Genomic DNA, 7,331 nt, shown 5'->3' on the forward strand with positions numbered 1-7,331 from the left:
AAGAAAGTTTAAGGGATGTGAAATTTGATCATCTATCTCAGCGTAGGCCGTGGGATTCATGTTATACCCTCCACACGCCACCGACTCCATCATCTCCAGTCAATCACAGCCAGATGCTTACAGAGCCACGTTTAATATTAATGTACCTTTAACTGTACCATTTATCTGTGATTTATAATTGTACAAATAATCACGTTTCTGAAGTAAACAGGGTCATAATTAGGGAAAATATTACAGTCCCTGCTGTCAGGAGCTCTAAAGAAAACACGCATCATGAACCATGTCAATTCCACCACATCTCCAATGATCTCTTTTAAAATAAGATAAAATAAGATGATAAGACTTTAATGATCCCAAGGAGAAATCAGAGTGTTCCAGCAGCATTCATAAAAGACAAGACACAAGAACACATTAGAATAAAGTAAGAATAAAATAAAGATAAAATAAAGTAAAATAAATATTGAAAATATAAAAAAAAATAAAATGAAGCTTAAAAGTAAAATTATTTTAAAAATATTATATAATATAATACAAAAATAAAAATAATATATTTTAAAAAATAATATTTTAATAATAATTTTTATTTTATTTTTATTTATTATTTTTAGTATTTATCTCAACTGACATTTATATTTCATAAATTTATCCATTGTTAGTATACATTTTGTTATAGATGTTTATTCTGCATTATTGAATCAGTACAAAAACATTTGTTTTTTCCAAACATTAATGTTCCAACAAAAATTTTAATTTTTCAGAAGAATGTTTGGATGTCAGTAAGGAAAGTAATACATTATGCAACAGGGCATTTTTCTGATAAAACCGTAATGAAGGCTGCTGGGTTTTAGTGCAGAAACAGAAGCGACCCTGCTGAAAAAAACACAAAACAAAAAACAACAGAAACCATCACAGAAATTCTAATGGTCTCCACTACAAATACCATTACAAACCATCAGCTAAACATAAAAACCATTACCATTACTGGTCCATAATGGTCTCCACTAGACATAACATGCCACCAATAGAAGGGAACAAATTACCAGTAGAGATTAGACCATTAGAGTTTCCATTAAAACCAATACAATTCCCATTATAACCATTAAAACCAATACAATTCCCATTATAACCATTAAAACCATTACAATTCCCATTATAACCATTAAAACCAATACAATTCGCATTATAACCATTAAAACCAATACAATTCCCATTATAACCATTAAACCCATTACAATTCCCATTATAACCATTAAAACCAATACAATTCCCATTATAACCATTAAAACCAATACAATTCCCATTATAACCATTAAACCCATTACAATTCCCATTATAACCATTAAACCCATTACAATTCCCATTATAACCATTAAAACCAATACAATTCCCATTATAACCATTAAAACCATTACAATTCCCATTATAACCATTAAACCCATTACAATTCCCATTATAACCATTAAACCCATTACAATTCCCATTATAACGAGGTGATCACGCCTTCGCGATCGCTGGTCCGAAACTCTGGAACAGTCGACCTCTCCACATCAGCTTAACTCCTTCTATTTCAGTTTTCAGTTCTGCTCTGAAGACGTATTTACTCTCTCTGGCCTTCACTATTCCATGAACACTGGTTTGATCAATGTTTTACTCCTGTATTTGTTTTACTTTGTTGTCTGTTTTGTTTTTCTTGTAGTTTTACTTTTTGTATTTTTCGTAGTTTTATTCTTTGTACAGCACTTTCGTCAACCTTGGTTGTTTTTCAATGTGCTTTATAAATAAACATTGATTGATTGATTGATTGATTGATTGATTGATTAAAATCACTACAAATGCTATGTGGGTTTTTATTGTTGTTTTTTTCAGCAGAGGAATGACAGTCAGAGTGTCCAGAAGAACTGCAGCAGATTCTCCAACATCCTCAGTAAAGCGTACAGATCATTTCCTCATAAAACTGCACACACTTTACCTCACACTGCTGATGTCTTCTCACACAACGCGAAGTCACACCAAATACTGACTTTATTCAGTTTATTACTGTTTACTGCTCTTTATAATATTGTTTTTTTATGTAGAAACTTTTAATTTCATTACTTCTGAAGGCGTCTTTGCTGTAAAGCATTTCTCTGCATGTGCCTAAGACTACTGTACATTACTGTATACATTCTCTAGAGCATTTAATAAGACAAACACAAAGATTACTACTTTTATGAGACATTTTAAGTTTTTCCAGAAGTAACAAACTATAAAATTAAAACTATTTTTTTTCTAGATACCATAAGGATTGGTGTTCATAAAACTAAGAGACAGGTGTACAAGACACCAACTTTGATTTGAAGCCCCAGGAATGGATTTTTAATACAAATTTTAAATAAAAAATAATTTTTATTTTATAAAAGTGAATTTTACTATATCTCTATCACTTTATAAATGTGGTTCACGTATAAATTTCAAATTTCATAGAGTTTCATCTACGAAATATGAAATTCTGTGATCTATGCTACACCGATCTTTGTATCCCTGATATCATATATTTTTTATTTTTATATTTTTCCTTTCCTACCTGTATAGAAGTAAACTATGGTTTATATAAATTATTTTTTTATGTTATGGACAGCATACAAAAAAGCATTTCACTGCACATCTGTGTATGGCTGTGTTTGTGACCAATAAAATTTGAGAAAAAGTTTAAGAAAAAAAGGATTTGAATATGATAAAAAAAATTTTCTTCAACTTTTTTAAAAGTGTGGTACCGTAAACCAAAAGTGAAATAAATAAATAAAACCTCTAAACACACTTTTCACACGTTCAATATTTAGAGTTTGAAAGTGTGTTTAGAGTTTTTTTTAGAACTCATGACAGCAGGAACTCTTCCCTAATCCTAATTTTCCTAATTTTCCCTGATCATGACTCTGTTTATTTCAGTAATGTGATTAGACTCATTAGAAACAGTCACAGAGAAGAGAACGGTAGCAAAGCTGGAGATCATCGTGAACAGTTCTGCTCATCCTCTTCACAGGAGAACGTTCAGCTCTCAGCTCATACCACCTCTGTGTTCAAGGAAGCGCTACGGGGGTCGTTTCCACCAGCCGCCATCAGACTCCACAACATCTCCTCCACTATTCATATACACACATACACACTCAAACAACACATACATGGACCACCACCACTAGGGTGTTGGGTTGTTGTGAATGAATGAATGAACGTAATGAATGAATGACTAAATGAATGAATGTCTGGTGCTGCTAATCTGCATACATATTTTTATATTTTGCACCTTATTACATGACACTTTCTCTTTACACTCACTTTACAGTCTCTTTACACTACATTAATTGTTAATATATGTTAGATTTTATAACTTTGTGTAGTATTTCAATGTCCTTTACTGCTGTAGCACAAAAAATTTCCCCTCAGAGATCAATAAAGTGCATCTATCTATCTATCTATCTATCTATCTATAAGACAAACAGTCTGTCTAAGACTTTTGCACACACTGAAAACCCTAACAAGTTGACTGTACTCAGTTGATTGAGTAAACTCATCCCTCAGGTAATTGAGTAATGGTCTCTCAAAACTTGAATATTTAAGTTAGCTATAACTTGGTGCTCGTGTAGACTTTACTTAAATGATTAAGTTCACTTAACTTGGTGTCCATATGGCATATTTTATAGTTTACTGGCCATGAGTCAAACCTGGGCCGCGGCGCTGAGAGCGCTGTATGCTAGCCGCTAGTCACAAAAGTCTCCATAAATACAGGAAATTAACACTTATAATTTTATAAACAAATCATCCTCTACATGATTTCTCCATTTCTTCGTAAACACACACGGAGTCGTCTCTCCTACTCATGATGAACTCTTACATCTTCACTACACCGGTACCAGCAACAGATCAGACCAAGAGGACCGCCTTTTACAGTCATCTACCAATCAGAGCATTAGTTTTCTTGTTGCTAGGCAGAACTCCTTGCATGGCCAATCACATCAAAGAAAAACCAGTGAGCTATTTTAATGAATCATGATTTTGAGTTCATAACAATTGAAATCGTAAGTTTAGGTATTTTGTAGGTAAATAAGTTAAACAAACCTAGATTTTTGATTCATGGAACAAAACGCAACATTTTAAGTAATGTTTAGTCACGATTACTTAATTGTTTAAGTAAAAATAACATTAGGGTTTACAGTGCAGTACTCCATGTCCCGCCCCCAGGGGCGTGTCTTCCATTACAATAGCAGTTCGTTAGCTTCGCTGTTCTCTCTTTAGCTACTTCTAAAAGCTACTGTCAGGTTTGTTCCAATAAAACTCTGACTTCCTGTTTCAAAAGGAAAAAAATCATCATACGGAACCAAATCACGCCTCTCAAGATGTTTCATGAGAACTTCAAAAGTGCACATTTATTTCCAGCTATTTGTCTCTTTAGGATCTACTGTTAGAATAATGTCACACACACACACACACACATACACAAACACACACACACACGGACCCCCTGTTAGCCGTTAAACTGTATTTGGCAGTGGATTGACGTCCATATGGGCTGAATTGCCTCCTTTTTGGAAGAATGTGCTCACTTAAAAGACAAAAGAGGGCAAAAGGCCACAACAGATTAAAGTCGTCAAATGATCAAAGGCTATTTTTCTCTCTCTCTCTCTCACACACACACATAGGACTGAATAAACGCCTGTAATGTCTAGACGCAGGATATAATCTGTTTTTAAAGGCAATCAAGTGTGATCAAATCATTAAATAAGGTCATATATGGTCAAATGGTCAGTCATTTCGATTATAAAGTCATCATTTACTATATTTCCTCGGACTATAAAGGATTTTTTAGTAGTCAGTTAATATTTTCTTATTTTGGAAAGTGTGTAAGCATCATCTCTCTGTGATAGCATGAACACTGTAACATGAAAAACGCTAAAATACCACATATTTCCTAAAACATGCCCGTCAGACATTTCTAAATAAGTTTTAAGACTGCACTAAACAATATTTTCTGAAAACATCCACATCTAGTTAACTTACTCTGAATGGGACTCTCAGAAATCCTTTCAGGTTAGCTTGTTAGCTAGCTAGCTAGTGAAAACGTTTAGGAATATGAATTAAAATTGTCTCAGAAATTCTATCAGGTTATAACATTTATGAAAAAGTAAGAACTGTCTTAAAATCCTGTCAGGTTAGCGCAGGTTAGCTAGCCATTACACTGCTAAGTCACTACTTTACTATGAAATACTCATAAAATACATGTAAATATGCTATCAGTGTGTGTGTCATGAGGGATCACACACACACACACATTCTCTCTCTCTCTCTTTCTTGGTATTAGTGTATTTCCACGTGTCGTCCCTCTGTCACTGATGATGGATGACTTTTCCCATCCCTTTTCTTCTCTTTTTTTCCCCCATGATCATTTATTCAGAGACGCCAGTCACACAGCACAATATGAGAGACACTTGTTAGCGACGATGTGTTCCAGATGAGGAGGACTGCTTGATCTGTGTGTGTGTGTGTGTGTCTTGGTTGACTCAGTGTAATGGTTGTTGTCGTGAACTTGCGTCATGAACTTGTGATTACAGACACGATAGTTGTGCTTCAGTCGTTCTGTGACACTTAAGTAGCCATTTTATAATCTACGCAGTGTTGCTAGCTCTTTTTAGCGGGAAAGTTACCAGATGATGTCATAGACTAATTTGCATGTTCATTCATTTGCATGACTATCATGATTATTTGCATTTCAATGTGTTACATGAAGAAGGATTTTGTGAAGACACATGGACAAAAAATAAAGTGGTAGTGACGAGTAGGGTGATTTGAAGAAATGGTGATCAGTGATTGGTTGTTGGGAACACTGGTGATGAGTGATTGGTTATTGGGAACAATGGTGATGAGTGATTGGTTGTTGGGAACAATGGTGATCGGTGATTGGTTGTTGGGAACAATGGTGATCGGTGATTGGTTGTTGGGAACAATGGTGATTACTGATTGGTTGTTGGGAACAATGGCGATCAGTGATTGGTTGTTGGGAACAGTGGTGATCGGTGATTGGTTGTTGGGAACAATGGTGATTACTGATTGGTTGTTGGGAACAATGGTGATTACTGATTGGTTGTTGGGAACAATGGTGATCGGTGATTGGTTGTTGGGAACAATGGTGATTACTGATTGGTTGTTGGGAACAATGGTGATTACTGATTGGTTGTTGGGAACAATGGTGATTGGTGATTGGTTGTTGGGAACAATGGTGATTACTGATTGGTTGTTGGGAACAATGGTGATCAGTGATTGGTCATTGGGAACAATGGTGATCAATTCAATTCAGTTCAGTTCAATTCAATTTTATTTGTAAAGTGCTTTTAACAATGGACATTGTCACAGAGCTGCTTTACAGAAATATATAAATTCAAGATATAAATTTTTAATTTATGAATTTATCCCTAATGAGCGAGCCAGATGTGACGGTGGTGAGGAAAAACTCCCTGAGATGATATGAGGAAGAAACCTTGAGAGGAACCAGACTCAAAACGGAACCAATCCTAATCTGGGTGCAATGGATAGTGCGATTATAAATAAATCCTTTCTATTTTTGTGTACTACATGGACAAATAGTGCAGTTGTGCAACCAGGAAATTCATTGTAGTTTTCACATGAAGTCTATTTTGATGAAGTTATCAACTGTTCACTGATGGAGACTTGAGTGCAAAACTGTTCGTGGGAATTGCAGTCCTAAAGCTATCTTCATGGTTTCTAATGGTTCCATCCTCAGTAATCTCATGTATCTTCAGGCTGTCTGTGTTAGAGGCCATCCTCAGCAGTAAGTGGTTTCCAAATGATGAGAACTCCAACCAGAAGTAGGGCATAAGGATGGATCAGGCAGATCTGGAGAGCAGAAGGGGTCAGGATCACTGGCATCTCATTGATTGGTTTTTGGGGTACAGTGGTAATCAGTGATTGGTCATCAGGAACAATGGTGATCAGTGATTGGTTGTTATGAAACAATTGTGATCAGTAATTGGTAGTTGGGGAAACAATGGTGAACAGTGATTAGTCATCAGGAACAATGGTGATTGGTTTTTAGGGAACAATGGTGATTAGTGATTGGTTGTTGGGGAACAATGGTGATCAGTGATTGGTTGTTGGGGAACAATGGTGATCAGTGATTGGTTGTTGGGGAACAATGGTGATCAGTGATGGGTGGTTGGCGTCTCCTTTGCTTCCCAAATATGTTGCACTGACCAGTAAGCAAATTCCTCTTCTAAACCGGAACGCTGTGAATTCATAGGCGTGAAACATTTATTGAGCTCTGAGATATGACTTACATTTTAACA

This window comes from Pangasianodon hypophthalmus, chromosome 18 (assembly GCF_027358585.1).
Source record: "Pangasianodon hypophthalmus isolate fPanHyp1 chromosome 18, fPanHyp1.pri, whole genome shotgun sequence".
In the NCBI taxonomy this organism is placed as follows: domain Eukaryota; kingdom Metazoa; phylum Chordata; class Actinopteri; order Siluriformes; family Pangasiidae; genus Pangasianodon; species Pangasianodon hypophthalmus.